Source organism: Dasypus novemcinctus, chromosome 3 (genome assembly GCF_030445035.2).
Source record: "Dasypus novemcinctus isolate mDasNov1 chromosome 3, mDasNov1.1.hap2, whole genome shotgun sequence".
In the NCBI taxonomy this organism is placed as follows: domain Eukaryota; kingdom Metazoa; phylum Chordata; class Mammalia; order Cingulata; family Dasypodidae; genus Dasypus; species Dasypus novemcinctus.
This window is the reverse complement of record NC_080675.1, coordinates 898,521-912,864: the sequence shown is the minus strand read 5'-3', so window position 1 is coordinate 912,864 and position 14,344 is coordinate 898,521. Positions and strand designations below refer to the sequence as shown.

Genomic DNA, 14,344 nt, shown 5'->3' with positions numbered 1-14,344 from the left:
GCCCCCGAAAAGGTGCAAACTAAACCGCCCTTCAGCTTTCTAAAATAGCTTATCGATACGGGCATCAAGCCCTCGCCACCTCCTCTAACACCACAAAACTGCACGTTAAATGAGCTGCAGAAGATCTGCGGGGACGTAAACTGGATCAAACCGCATCTATTCTCTTGCTGTTTTTTTAGGTTCTCTTAATTCTTTTTGTGTTCATTTTTGACTTCTCAAGTGAATGCTCACTCTTTTCTTAAAAACGAGCTTATGTATGGGAGACGGATGTGGCTCAACCAGTTGGGTTCCTGTCTGCCATATGGGGGGTCCAGGGCCCGATGCCCGGGGCCTCTTGGTGAGGGCAAGCTGGCCCACGCAGCGAGATGGCCCATGCAAAGTGCCGGCCCACGTGGGAATGACGGCCTGTGCAGCAGTGCCGCCCTGCGTGGGAATGACGCCCAGCGCCGGCCAGTGGCGAAGAAGCTGGGGCAGCAAGATGCTGCGGCAAGGTACACAGAGGAGAGCGGATCAGAGGCTGCGGAGGAGCAGCGAGTTGAGGCGGTGCAGGAGACTAACCACCTGCCTCCCAGCCTGGAAGGTCCCAGGATCGGCTCCTGGAGCCGCCTAATGAGAGTGCGAACGGACACGGAGAGCAGGCAATGGGGGGATAGGGGGGAATGGGAGGGGAGAAATAATAAAATAAATCTTTTTTAGAAAACCAGCTTGCGTAAGGTTATTCCTTCTCAAGTTAAGATTGAGTCATTGCTTGCAATCATATGCCCGGTATTAAGTCGACTTGGAGGCTTTGGAATGCTGTGCTGTTTTCACGTAGTAACATAAGAAACTTCATAATAGAGAGTATTCACTTTTTCTTTTACCTAATTGCACTATTATTCTTGCCTTCAAACAAATAACTTTTCTGTAAAGGAATATCTACACATGGAGTTCTTTACAGTGACAAATACAGAATTGTGGATGACACAATATATTTCAGGAATACTTCTAGCAACTATGTTTCAGAAAGCTGGCCTGTTGTTAAATAGAGAGTTCTACCCAAGCACTTAAGGAAGCTTGGCTGAATGAAGGCAAGAGTATCTTTCTTCATTTAGAGAAACAACATTCATTAAAGTTTTCGGAAGTAATATGTGCACATAGAACTATTCAAGCCATCGAGGAGCAGGAGTCAGTAAAAAACAAGTGTTTCACAAAACCCAGACACTGCCTCGCATCCCTCTAAGAGGCGCTGTTCTTAGGTGCCTGTGTTCATACGCACAATTTTATGCTAATGAAAGTTTGTGCCTGTCAGTAGTTAAGTCCCTTAATTTGGGTTCTGGTTTTCTGCTTCTTTTAACATTATCACACAAGTATCTGTTGCTATAAAACTTTAAGATTATCAGAAGTAGAAATCTTTAGTCAAAATATGTCCACAACCTTTTTATTCGTTAACAATTGCCAAATAACCCTCTCAGGACATTGTGTCCGTCTACAAACCTATGAATTTTGGTTGAAAATGCTTCTTACTCCATACTCTTCCAGTACACTTGGTATCCTCAAAATTTGAGAAGTTTCTGACAATTAAAATATATGAAAAATGTTTTAAGTTTTACCTTAACTGCAAATACATTAGAGCATATATATTTTAAGTTGTATTTTTCTGTAAAGTTCTGTTCCTTTCCTTTTGGATCATTCATCTTTTTCTTACCAGTTTGTAAACACACATAACATCAGCATTTATATACGTGTTGCTAAAATTTTTTTTTTTTTGATGTGTCATTTTCCTCTTGGCTTGGTGTACATTGTTTCATGTATTGATTTCCTACTGGAATGTACAGATACTGTCCTCCGTGGCTTCTGAGTTTGGGGTCTTCGAAAGGATAAAAACTTGTGATGTTTCTTCTAGTGTTTTTATAGCTCTTCCTTTTTTCTTTTTTTTTTTTCTTTTAATTACTGCTATTTAAAATATTCTCTTTTTTGTGTTTTTGTTGTTTTTAACTTAGGTGCTAGTCCTATGGGAGTGAATGGAGGTGTAGGGGTTCAAACACCAAATCTTTTTTCTGACTCGATGATGCCTTCAGCCATAAATTCTCAAAAGTAAGTTTTATCTATGTCACATTTCAAATGCTTGTTAAGTTCCAAATTTGAGTTTTTAAATTTAGTTTTCTTGATTTGAAGAATATCCTTGTTGATTGAAAACAGAGTATTTGGCTCCATATTTTAGTCTATCCATATAACCTTATTTGAAATGTGTCAGTTATCTGTAGTAATTATATTTTCTCAAATACAGTTGGAAGTTGCAGGGTTGCAGCTACTTTAAAAATGAGTCTGCTCTATTCCAGTGTTAAGAATTCATCTATTACCCAAGGGGGTGTTTCCTGAGATAAGCTGTGTTAAAGTGACAGCTTAAGGTGAATTTATAACTCACTAGACTTCCATCCTTCTCTCCACCTAGAGGTGTTGTGGTTTATCGCTTTCCCTCACATAACAACAAACATACATACACTGATCACATACCCTTTCTCACCCAGATTTCTTTATGTGCATAGGTTCCTCACGGTATTTTGGGTCCAGTGCAGTAATCACTGTCAGCTCTATTTAAATAAGATCTTTCTCCTACCCTTTTATAATTATTTTTAAAACTGTTTTACGATTCCTTTTTTAAAGCCCAATGATGAGTGAAAATTCCAGTGTGGCCTCCCTGGGTTCTGTGCCAGCAGCACCTCAACCATCGAATACTGGAATTCGGCAACCATGGCATGAAAATATTACTCAGGATCTTAGAAATCATCTTGTTCACAGACTGTAAGATTGTGGGCATGTCTTACTCAGAAAGAGTTACGTGAATATGCTTCCAACTAACTCTGCAGTGCATTTTACCCACCAGAGGAATATTACTGGTATTTCCATAGCTTGGCTGTTGCTACTGTTATGTCTGCTTTTATGGCTTCTTTTTCTTATTTTCCCTTAGATAAACGTTTTTATTTTAGAATAGATTTAGATTTACAAAAAAACTGCAGATAGTACAGGGAGTTCCCATATACCCCACACTCAGTTCCCCTATTAACATTTTACATTGGTGTGTTAAATTTGTCACAATTAATGAGCCAATATTAATGCATTATTACTAACTAAAATCTATACTTTATTCAGATATTGTTTTTACCTAATGTCTTTTTTCTGTTCTAGAATCCCACCCAAGATAACACATTACTTTATTTTATTTTATTATTTTTTTAAAGAAGCTTTAGATTCACATTACATTTTTTTTCAAAGATTTATTTTTTACTTATTTCTCTCCCCTCCCCCCCAGTTGTCTGCTCTCTGTGTTCATTTGCTGTGTGTTCTTCTGTGACCGCTTTTATCCTTATCAGTGGCACCGGGAATCTGTGTTTCTTTTTGTTGTGTCATCTTGTTGTGTCAGCTCTCTGTGTGTGAGGTTCCATTCCTGGGCAGGCTGCACTTTTTTTTGCCCTGGGCGGACACATCAGCACTGCACCTGGGCCAGCTCCACACGGGTCAAGGAGGCCCGGGGTTTGAACCTTGGACCTCCCATGTGGTAGACGGACACCCTAACCACTGGGCCAAGTCCGCTTCCCTCACATTACATTTAGATTGTCATTTCTCTTTAAGCTCCTCTTGGCTGTGTAGCCTCCTCAGCCTTTTCTTGTTTTTTGATGATCTTTTAAGGAGTACTGGTCAGATATTTTGTGTCATCGCCCTTCAGTTGAAATTCGATGTTTTTTTTCTCAATTAGACTGTGGTTGTGGCTTTTGGGAGGAAGAGACCACAGATGTGAAATAACCATTTTTGTCGTTATTTTTTAAGATTTATTTCCTGACAACACCCCGCCCCTGCCCCTGTGCCTGCTCTCTGTGTCCATTCTCTATGCATTCTTCGCTGCCTGCTTGTCTTCTCTCTTTAGGTGGCACCGGGAACCGATCCTGGGACCTTCCTGAGTGGGAGAGAGGTGTTCAATCTCTCGCGCCACCTCAGCTCCCTGGTCTGCTGTGTCTCTTATTGTCTCCACTTTACATCTCTTTGTTACGTCGTCTTACTGTGCCAGCTCTCCCTGTGGGCCAGCACTCTGCTTGCACCAGCTTGCCTTCACCAGGAGGCCCTGGGAATCAAACCCTGGACTTCCCACAGGTAGACAGGAGCCCAGTCGCTGGAGCCACGTCGTATCTGTGTACATGCTAACAGTATGACTTTGCACCATTGTTGTTGATTTCATCATTGATGTTAATCTTTTTTTTAATTTTTTAATTTTTTATTGAGGTATATCATTCATACGTGAACATGCATAAACAATAGGTGTATAGTAAAGATTGTGAACTTACAAAATAAACATATATAACATCACACAGGGGTCTCATACATCGCCCCTCCACCAACTCTTTGCACTGTTGTGAAATATTTGTTACAAACTATGCGAGAACATCGTCAAAATATTACTACCAACCATAGTCCTTAGTCCATTTGGTGTATTTTCCCCCCAACCCATACTATTTTTTTTTTTAATATATTTTTGTTACAGATATTGTGAACTTGCAAAACAGCCCTACAGATGTGTAGATTTCCCAGACAGCTCCACAGCCTGGGGGAACACTTGTTCCTGATTATGAGACAGTATCGCCAGACTACTCCCACCAGTCGTGGTCCATAGCATGCATCTCGTGCTTTTCCAAACACCTCCGTTACCAACACAGCACAGCTTTGGCACTGATGCGAGGATACAGTGTTGCTGTTAACCAGTCTGTGAGGTCACACCGATTGTACTTTTCCCATGCTTCTCCATATTCTTACACTGATGTTAATCTTGATGAGACAATGTTAGGTGTTAGGTTTCCCACCTTTTTTTTTTGGTACCAGAACCGGAAGTTTTATTGTCTCATGGCAGTATACTTAAAAAGAGTTGTCCAATTTAAAGATAAGTCCTGCATATTCCTTTTACAAGAAGACAAAGGAGTTCTGAATTTTCTAGCATTCTGTGATGACACATTATCAGCAATATGATGACCAGCGATGTTTTTTTGTTTGTTTGGTTTTGATTTTTTTTTTTTTTTAAGCAAAATTGTGAGCTTCAAAACAGTTTTAAGACTTTTTGGCATATACACAACCTAAAATTTCCTCTCTTAAACCGCCTTCAAATCAGCAATTCAACAGTGTTAATTACATTCTGGTTGAGCTTTTATGGTGTTGACAAGTTGAATCAGGTAGGGTGGACTCTCTGGTCACTTCGTCTTCCAGATGTACGGATAGTAACCATTTGTGAAATGTCTTCTCTATTATTTGATTTGAAGTTGATACATGCCATGTACCCTTCCTCAAAAGTATCTGTCTTTTATCTTGTCAGAAGAAAGGGGAAGCGTATAGAGTCGTAAAATGAATATGCATTCAAGATCATAAAAGTAGAACTTGGATCTCACTGATTTACAGGGCTTTTGTATCTAAACTACATGCATCATTTTTTTACTCGGAGCAGTCTTTTTGCTTCCATTTAATTAGAGGGGCCTCCTTTGTTCCAAACACATTTGTTTTTGGCTTGGAACCATATGGCCTAGCTTTTAGTTTTTCAATTTATTTTTATGTTACATTAGCTAACCAATTATACTTGAATTTCATTACTGAATTCTAAAATGATAGTGCTAGAAATGGAATTTGACAAAGTGAAAACTCAGATTTTAATGAAATATATTAATAAAGGATAGCCAAAACATACTATTATTTTGTGATAACTTGTTTAGAAAATGTTATGTAATTTACAGAGCAGGTAGATTATTTGGGATCACTTATTCGACTTGACTTTAAAAGTTTATTTTGGAGGAAGTGGCTGTGGCTCAATCAGTTGGGCTCCCGTCTCCCACATGGGAGGCCCTGGGTTCGCGCCTTGGGGCCTCCTTGCAAAGGCGGGGTCACCACGCTCCAGAGGGCCGCCTGGCCCGCAAGCACCACTGAGAGCCAACTCAGGAAGGTGACGCAACAAAAAAGGGAGACAAGCAAAAATACAGAAGCGCGCATAGCGAATGGACACGGAGGGCAGACAGCAAGCAAGCCACAAGGGGGGAGGGGAAATAAAATAAATACAGACACAGAAAAATGCACAGCAAATGGACACAGAGAGCAGATAACATGCAAAGGGCCACGGTGGGGGGATATAAAAAAAAAGTTTCTTATGGGAGCAGATGTGGCTCAAGTGGTTGAGCACCTGCTTCCCACTTGGGAGGTCCAGAGTTCAGTTCCCAGTGACGTCTCTAAAAAAAAAAACAAAAACAAATGAGAAAACCAACTTGGAGGCCAATGTAGCTCAGTGGCTGAATGCCAGCTTCCCACATGTGAGGATCTCTGGTTCAATTCCTGGCTACAGTACAAAAAACAAGTTTATTATAAGCTTAGCACTTCTCTGCCGATTCATTTATTCTTGTAACCTTCATTGATAGCATCTCCACCTGGTCCCTTTAAAGTACTGTGTGAACACAGGGCACCCAACGTAAAAGAGTGAGCAACTTTGATTCTAGCAGAATTAATGTGCACTTCTGCCCCTTCCACTTGTTTTTTTTTTTTCTTTGTTCTTGATCTAAGTTCTTGAACTAAACTGAGTAAATTTAGGAGAGTAAAGGAATTGAAGGCTCTTGCTAGTTGATAACTGACAAATTTTTTTTGCTCTATATAACATTTAGAATAACAAGGACCAGAGAATATTTTTATACAGTAGTTTCTTACATTCTGATCAGTAAAACTCTCTGTTCCCTGCAAAGAGACAGCATCATCTTGGTTAGTATTGTTTTATGTTTCAGCATACTCCAGCCTCCATTATTTTTCCTTTTACTCAATATATTCATTGTATAAAAGTGAGAAAATATTAATCAGGAAAAAGTTAAAAGGATTGCACCTGCCATGATATGAATGGAAAGCTGGCATGATATTACAGTGGTTGGATTTTTTGTTCCTAGTGTTCAAGCCATATTTCCTACTACGGATCCTGCTGCTTTACAAGATAGACGGATGGAAAACCTCTTTGCATATGCCCGGAGAGTGGAAGGGGACATGTACGAATCTGCAAATAACCTAGTGAGGATCTCTTTTTTTTCTGTATGTAGTCAGAAATAGACCCTATTAATTTATCCCTGTTCTGTAATATTTGCAAGCAATAGTGTGCTTCAGAGACGGAGACCCTTTAGCTATCCCGTCTTTGGTGCTCAGTGAAGATAAGAGCAATTTTCTTAAAGTGTGCCATCATGCATCTTAAGTTCTTCTTTTAATACGGTGCACTTATGAGGCACTATATTATCTAGGTTGTCCTTCTGTCAACCCAGAAAGTGGCGAGGCTGTTACTAGCTCTGTGCTGTTTTCACCAGAATGCAGTGAATCAGCTGCTTAGTGTGTTCATCTTAAGCAGTAGTCCAGTTTCTCTCCATGAGTTGAACTTTCTTCTCTAAATATGCTCTTCAAAAGGTAGCATGCTTCTTCCATATCCTTTAGGTTGCCTGCGTGGATTTAGTCAATCTACTTTGAGATGTAATGCTTTACTGTGGAGGTTCAGAATAAAGTTGCTGGTCATCTGATCAGTCCAAACACAAACTCATGTTTAGAATCATCCGATAGATTCTTCCCAGTAAGTTAGTTACTGCTTACTCTCTTAATGAAGCTAGTATCTGGTCTTAGTTCTTTTTTTTTCTTTGTTACTTGCTTGTAGTTCCTTCTGGTAGTTCCTTCCCCAATCCTCATGGCTCTTATTTTGCTTCCAAAATATGAAAAGGAGGAATACTACCACCTTCTAGCTGAGAAGATGTATAAGATCCAGAAAGAACTAGAAGAAAAACGAAGGACTAGATTACAGAAACAGAGCGTGCTGCGAAATGCAGGCATAGCACCAGTTTCCATAAACCCAGGGCCCACCATGGGGCAGCCACAGCCAGGAATGACTTCTAGTAAGTGCTTTTTGTTATATTTATGCATCTTTTAAAAATTCATTAATTTACATAAACTTGTGTAATTACTGTTCAATTTGTGAATGATGCTTTGCATTTGCCAAGAAAACAACTCATCCACAGTAAAAACACTAGCCAAAAGGTATGTTTAAGATTTCTGGCCATGGTACTTAATACTTCTTGATAATCTGGCATCCTTTTTAGACCCCAAATCTGTTCTCTCATAGTGACTCTTAAAAAATGGTAAAAACAGCATACATACATACATACATAAATGATAACCCACAGATTTCAGCTATCTCCTGATAATCGGGCTTTCTTTGACACTCACTGATTTGCAGTGTGGTATGCTGCCAATAAATGTTGGCAGACTGACCAAATTTAGTGGTCCCCATGGAAGAATTTTTACTTCCTACACACAGAATATCATGTTACATTGTCACTTTTTTCTTCTTAACACTATATATCTCAAGGCTAAATAAAGGACTATTCATTTTCTAGGAGCATCATTTAAAGTTACATATCCAGTAGCTTACATTTACAGCTGGCCGTCTCAGTGTTCTGGTTATAGAAGTTTTCTTGACCTGATGAATTAACTAGTAGATAGCCAAGATTATGTATTACCTTATGAATTCATAGACAATTCAGAGCTTTATTCTTTTTAGATTCAGACTGAATTCTCCAAGGGATTCTTAAAGATACTTCGTGGGGGATTTTTTTGTGGGTTTTGTTTGTTTAAGGTAACATCAGATGACTCAAAGATGCTTTTCTAACTCTCTTTCACCCTAGATGGTTCTCTGCCTGACCCAACAATGATCCCTGGCAATGTGCCAAACCAGATGATGCCCCGGATAACGTCACAACCTGGTGAGTTGTGAAAGAAATCCCTGCACTAAACCATGGTCTTTTGTACTAGAGGATCCCTAATGTACTACAAGATTACATTTACTGCCTCATTTTGTTCCTCGGGCCAGCAGCCAGTGTCATAACCACTCACTCGAGAAAATGGAAAGCATTTAGCGCTAAAACCAGAGAAGAAGGGAGGAGGATGAAAAGATTAGGTCAAGAAACCATAGGTTAATTTAACAGTGCCTTTCTTTGGCTCCTGTGAATGAAAATGATTCATTTACAGTCAGAAGATTCAAAGCAGGTTCTTCAGGTTCTTTTATTTGTTGTGCTAAAATGACTTAAAATTAGTAAAAATGAACTTGCTCTTTATTCTCTGATTCCATGAAGGTGTTCAGATCTAAGTATTTGCATATATTCACGGGTTTGAATCAATTTGGCCAGTCCCCGACTGGACCCCGGCAAACCTCTCCCCTTCAGCACCACGGACAGTTGGCTCCGCCTGGATCTCTCAACCCGGTCAGTTTGACTTCTTTGGGTGATCAGTTTGGCCTTTACCTGACATTTAAAGAAAATTTTTGAAAAAAAACAACAAACCTTTTCTTTGCTTCTACTTCATAAACAAAAAGTCTCACACTTGTGTAAACATCAGCTGAAAGTGATTGGTCCTTGACCTTGATTATTTTTCTGCATTTTTGTTGTATGTGGTCTGTAATAAAGACATAATCAAAGCATTATACATGTGTTCAGGAGATGAGAATAAATAGTTAATTAAAAGAAGTGGAGTGCTTTTTTCGAGGAAACCCCGGTCGCTGCAGCAGCTGTCTTTCGGCTCCCCGGTCCTCCTGACTCGCCGCTGTTCACTCTCTCCGAGGAACAAGTCGGTCAGGAAGCCACGCCGCAGCCGTGGCCTTTAAGGACACCAGAAATACCCCCGTGGAGCCAGGGGTGGCGATTCACCGGGTTAGAATCGCCCTGAGCAGCCGCGATGTGAAGTCTCTGGAGAAGGTGTGTGCCGACTTGATTAGAGGCGCAAAGGAAAAGAACCTCAGAGTGAAGGGACGGATTCGGATGCCTGCCAAGACTCTAAGAGTCACTACAAGGAAAACTCCTCGTGGCGAAGGTTCAAAGACTTGGGAACGTTTCCAGATGAGGATCCACAAGTGACTCATTGACCTGCACAGTCCTCCTGAGATTGTTAAGCAGATTACTTCCATCAGTATTGAACCAGGAGTAGAGGTTGAAGTCACCATTACAGATGCATAAGTCAGTTGTTGTTTTTTTAATTTTTTAATTCATTTTTAAAAAAATATTACATTAAAAAAATATGAGGTCCCATTCAACCCCACTGCCCCCACCCCACCACTCCCCCCACAGCAACACTCTCTCCCATCATCATGAGACATCCATTGCATTTGGTAAGTGTATCTCTGGGCACCGCTGTACCTCGTGGTCAATGGTCCACATCATAGCCCATACTCTCCCACGTTCCATCCAGTGGGCCCTGGGAGGATCTACAATGTCTGGTAATTGTCCCTGAAGCACCACCCAGGACAACTCCAAGTCCCGAAAACGCTTCCACATCTCATCTCTTCCTCCCATTCCCCGCACCCAGCAGCCACCATGGCCACTTTTCCCACACCAATGCCACATTTTCTCTGTAGACCTTGGATTGGTTGTGTCCATTGCACATCTATGTCAAGAGGAGGCTTAGATTCCACATGGATGCTGGATGCAATCCTCCTGCTTTCAGTTGTAGGCACTCTAGGCTCCATGGTGTGGTGGTTGACATTCTTCAACTCCATGTTAGCTGAGTGGGGTAAGTCCAATAAATCAGAGTGCAGGAGTTGAAGTCTATTGAGGCTCAGGGCCTGGCTATCATATTGTCAGTCCAGAGATTCAAATCCCCTAAATGTATCTTAAACCCCAACACAAACTACAATTCCAGTAAAGTAGCATGAAAGTCTTGTGAAAAGAGATCCCATCTGTGTCTGGCTCCATCACGCAGAAACACCAGCTCCAAAGAAGGGCCAACTGACATGGCAGTGAACCCCATCTGCCATGACCATAGAACCTGTGGGTCTCTTTAGCCCTCAAAAGAACCAATACCTGGGGTTGTATCTACTTTATCTGTCTCTGAGACTCTGCTCAGGTGTGCATAAGGGCAATCCTTCTGACAACCTCCAGACTCTTTTTTAGAGACTCATAGCCATATAAACTCATTTCTCCTTTCCATTTCCCCCTTACATTAGGTCAAACAGCATTTTAAACTCCTGTTATTATATGTTATTATATGTTATTATATAACTCCTGTTATTATATTCTGCTGGTCCACATTGAACCTTTAATTCAAGATCATTTTCTAGATGCATCATCAGCTGGTACTTGGTAGTGATCCCTCGGTGCCAGGGAGGCTCATCCCTGGGTGTCATGTCCCATGCTGGGGGGAATGCATTGCATTTACATGCTGAGTTTGGCTTCGAGACTGGCCACATTTGAGTAACATGAAGACTGTCAGGAGGAAACTCCCAGGCACAGTGCTGCTCTAGGCCTTGTTATTATTTCAGGCATATAGGCTCACAAGCCTAGTCATTAGTATCAGGGGCTCACTGTTGGACCCTCATTCCTTCCTGGTCCTTACCATCGTGTAAGTCAGTTATTTTAATAAATATTGTCAGTTGCTAAAAAAAAAAAAAAAAAAAAAGTGGAGTGGAGAAAATTAAATTATATACCACAATTTGGCAGTGAATACTAAAATCCCTAATTTTTGCTTTCATTTTTTTTTCACCTGGAATTTTGTTTTTAGAAATTTTTTCCTACTGAAATAGTCATTAAGATACTACAAGGATATAATATGAAGGGAAAATTCATGTTAAGAATATTGTACTGTTCAGTCTGTTAAAAATAAGTGGACATGTCCTGAATGTAAATTAGAGGATTCATCATGATTAAGTCATGGTACACCTGTAAATTGGAATGCTCTGTAGGCAATGATTTATGTAATAGGATGAAAGCTATTCACAGCTTTAAATCGAAAATATCTGGTTTCTAAAAGATGCATACTGTAGGATCCAATGTAGTTAAGAACTCTTTTGGTTATTAATATATATGACATGTTACTTTATAGAAAATAAATACCAAAAGAGAAATTTACATCCAAAGTAGTAGTGCATACATAGTTTAAAAAGTGAAATGTTCTACTAATGATTGAAGTGATAAATGCACAACTGTGATTATACCAAATACCATTGATTTTACACATTGGATGGATTGAATCCTTTATGAATATGTATCAATAAAATTGATTTTAAAAAGTCAATAGTACTAACAAAGAGTTAACCCTAATGTAAACTATAGGTTGTAGTTAATGTATAATTACAATAATACTGTTTGATCAGTCAAAAAGAATCTAGTCCCCTGCCCCTGGGTCTTGCTGTTAAGTAGCTTGCAGAGTTTCATTCAGTCACTTCTCTACCCTAGTGTCTGGCTTTACCAAGCCCAGAACCTCCCCAGACAGGAACCACCCATCTTTTGCAAGGGTGGTGGAGTGAGTGCCCTGGTTTTAGAGAATAGGAGCTCTGAGCATTCTGCTGTTTCTTATGCAGACTCTTCGCCAATTGATTTGGTTTTCCACTTTGGTCCCAACACTTATCCTGTCCTTCAGAGTTAGCTGTACGTCCAAGTTTGGAGGCTTTTGAGGTTCTCCAGCATTACTTCTTCTTGGTACCAATCAGCCATGTTAAAGAATAGTCTTAGTATTTGGTTTAATCTGTAAGACAAATGCCTTTCTTAGCTTATGAGGTCTTTGGCCTTTGATATTCCAATTTTCCATCTGTTGGAGTCGTGGACACGAAGGGTATTGGGAGTGAAAGATAAAGAGAGATTGGGATCAGGGGATCTGAGAGCATTGAAGCCTCAAGCTCATCAGACAAGTTTATTAATATTAGGGGCTTTTTTATATACCCCAAGCAATCGTGAGAACCAGCAACTATTTTAGCTAACTATTCCCATTATTTCATTTTTGAAAACACAGTGCACAGTGGATAAGATAGTAACCAAAGCTCAAGATGTTCTATTATGTTACTGAAACAAATATAGTCATAAATCTTGTTGCCCAGGTTATTCATACTATCAAGTCCTGGTTCTGCTGGAATATTATGTTTCCCTGAGAGATTAGCGACCTGCATGTATATCTCTAGGGACAGCATGACCCAGTGGTCAGAAAGTAACTTGCTACTATGGAAAAAACATGCCTTTGTTTCCCACATTTCCCCCTTTTTGTTTTAGTCAGGGTGGCTGTGCCTGTCTTAGGTTGCCCTCCTCTGAGAGTCTTACCCGTCATTGACTACCAGCCAAGCACTCTGACCATGGGGAACAATATCAGATTTTTTTAAAAAAAGATTTATTTATTTAATCCCCCCCCAACCCAGTTGTCTGTTCTCTGTGTCTATGTGCTGCGTCTTGTTTCTTTGTCCGCTTCTGTTGTCGTCAGCAGCATGGGAAGTGTGGGTGGCGCCATTCCTGGGCAGGTTGCACTTTCTTTCGCGCTGGGCGGCTCTCCTTATGGGGCACACTCCTTGCGCGTGGGGCTCCCCTACGCGGGGGACACTCCTGCGTGGCAGGGCACTCCTTGCGCGCATCAGCACTGTGCATGGGCCAGCTCCACATGGGTCAAGGAGGTCCAGGGTTTGAACCACGGACCTCCCATGTGGTAGAAGGATGCCCTAACCACTGGGCCAAGTCCATTTCCCCTATATCAGATTTTTTGCAAGTACCAAGTTATTAGCTTGTCCCATCACATCAACATGGTGCAGTCTTCGGCATACTTCTCGTTCCAGGCAAGCAACAACAATGAGCAACAAGATTAACACACAAAGTCCTATTCCTAATGCTGACAAAAAATGTTGGGACTTCTACTAATTTACTGGATTAAATTTATTGAAATGAGAAATCAAATCATTAAAGATATCCTTATCTTTAGCTACATCAATCTGATTATGAGACATTTCTAATATCTTTTTTCGTAATTCTTCTAATTCTAATGACATATTACCTTTATGACTTATCGAATGATTTCTAATCTTTTCCCAATCAAACATAGAATTATTATAAGCAAGTGGAGTAATACAAAATTTACTTTCATTCCAACCACATTTCAATCCCCTAAGTAGATTTAAGTTATATACTTGATCTCCAAGATGTAAAACTGCTGATTCTAAATCATTAACTCTACTGTTTAATTCTCCATCAATATATTCTTGACTATGCCATAAGTCGCTAGCATTCTTATGCCAATCATGCACGTATTGTTGAGTCTGCACCGTCTCATGCAAGGCCATGATAGCTATAGCGGCAGCTGCGATGGCACCAATAAGTCCTAAGATGCCAGCTATTATCAGTCCCACAAATCGCTTCGAGCGTTTCAGGATTTCTCGAGCCATATGGAACAGCAGTTGACTCTCAGGTGACGATTGCCAAATTCGGTTCAGTCGCACTGGGATCCACACTCCCTGCCGCCTTTGAGCCATTGTAATGAAATCTCCATTCTGTAAAATGTTCTCAGACAAACAAGTACGCAAGGCCCCATTTTT

General features: G+C 40.4%; 1 long non-coding RNA gene across 6 annotated transcripts in view; it reads left to right on the top strand.

Annotated features, from left to right (window-relative positions):
- Positions 1-14,344, top strand: part of LOC101446272 (uncharacterized) — an 87,869-nt gene that overhangs the window by 1,667 nt on the left and 71,858 nt on the right. For 4 of the 6 annotated variants that reach the window (XR_011648135.1, XR_011648140.1, XR_011648134.1 and 1 more), the window contains exons 2-6: positions 1,980-2,073; positions 2,644-2,781; positions 6,930-7,047; positions 7,736-7,907; positions 8,697-8,774. This is a non-coding gene — a long non-coding RNA (uncharacterized lncRNA). Of the gene's footprint in view, positions 1-1,979; positions 2,074-2,643; positions 2,782-6,929; positions 7,048-7,735; positions 7,908-8,696; positions 12,073-14,344 lie in introns of those variants that run through there. The other 2 variants (XR_009184280.1, XR_011648132.1) reach the window with 2 other exon arrangements.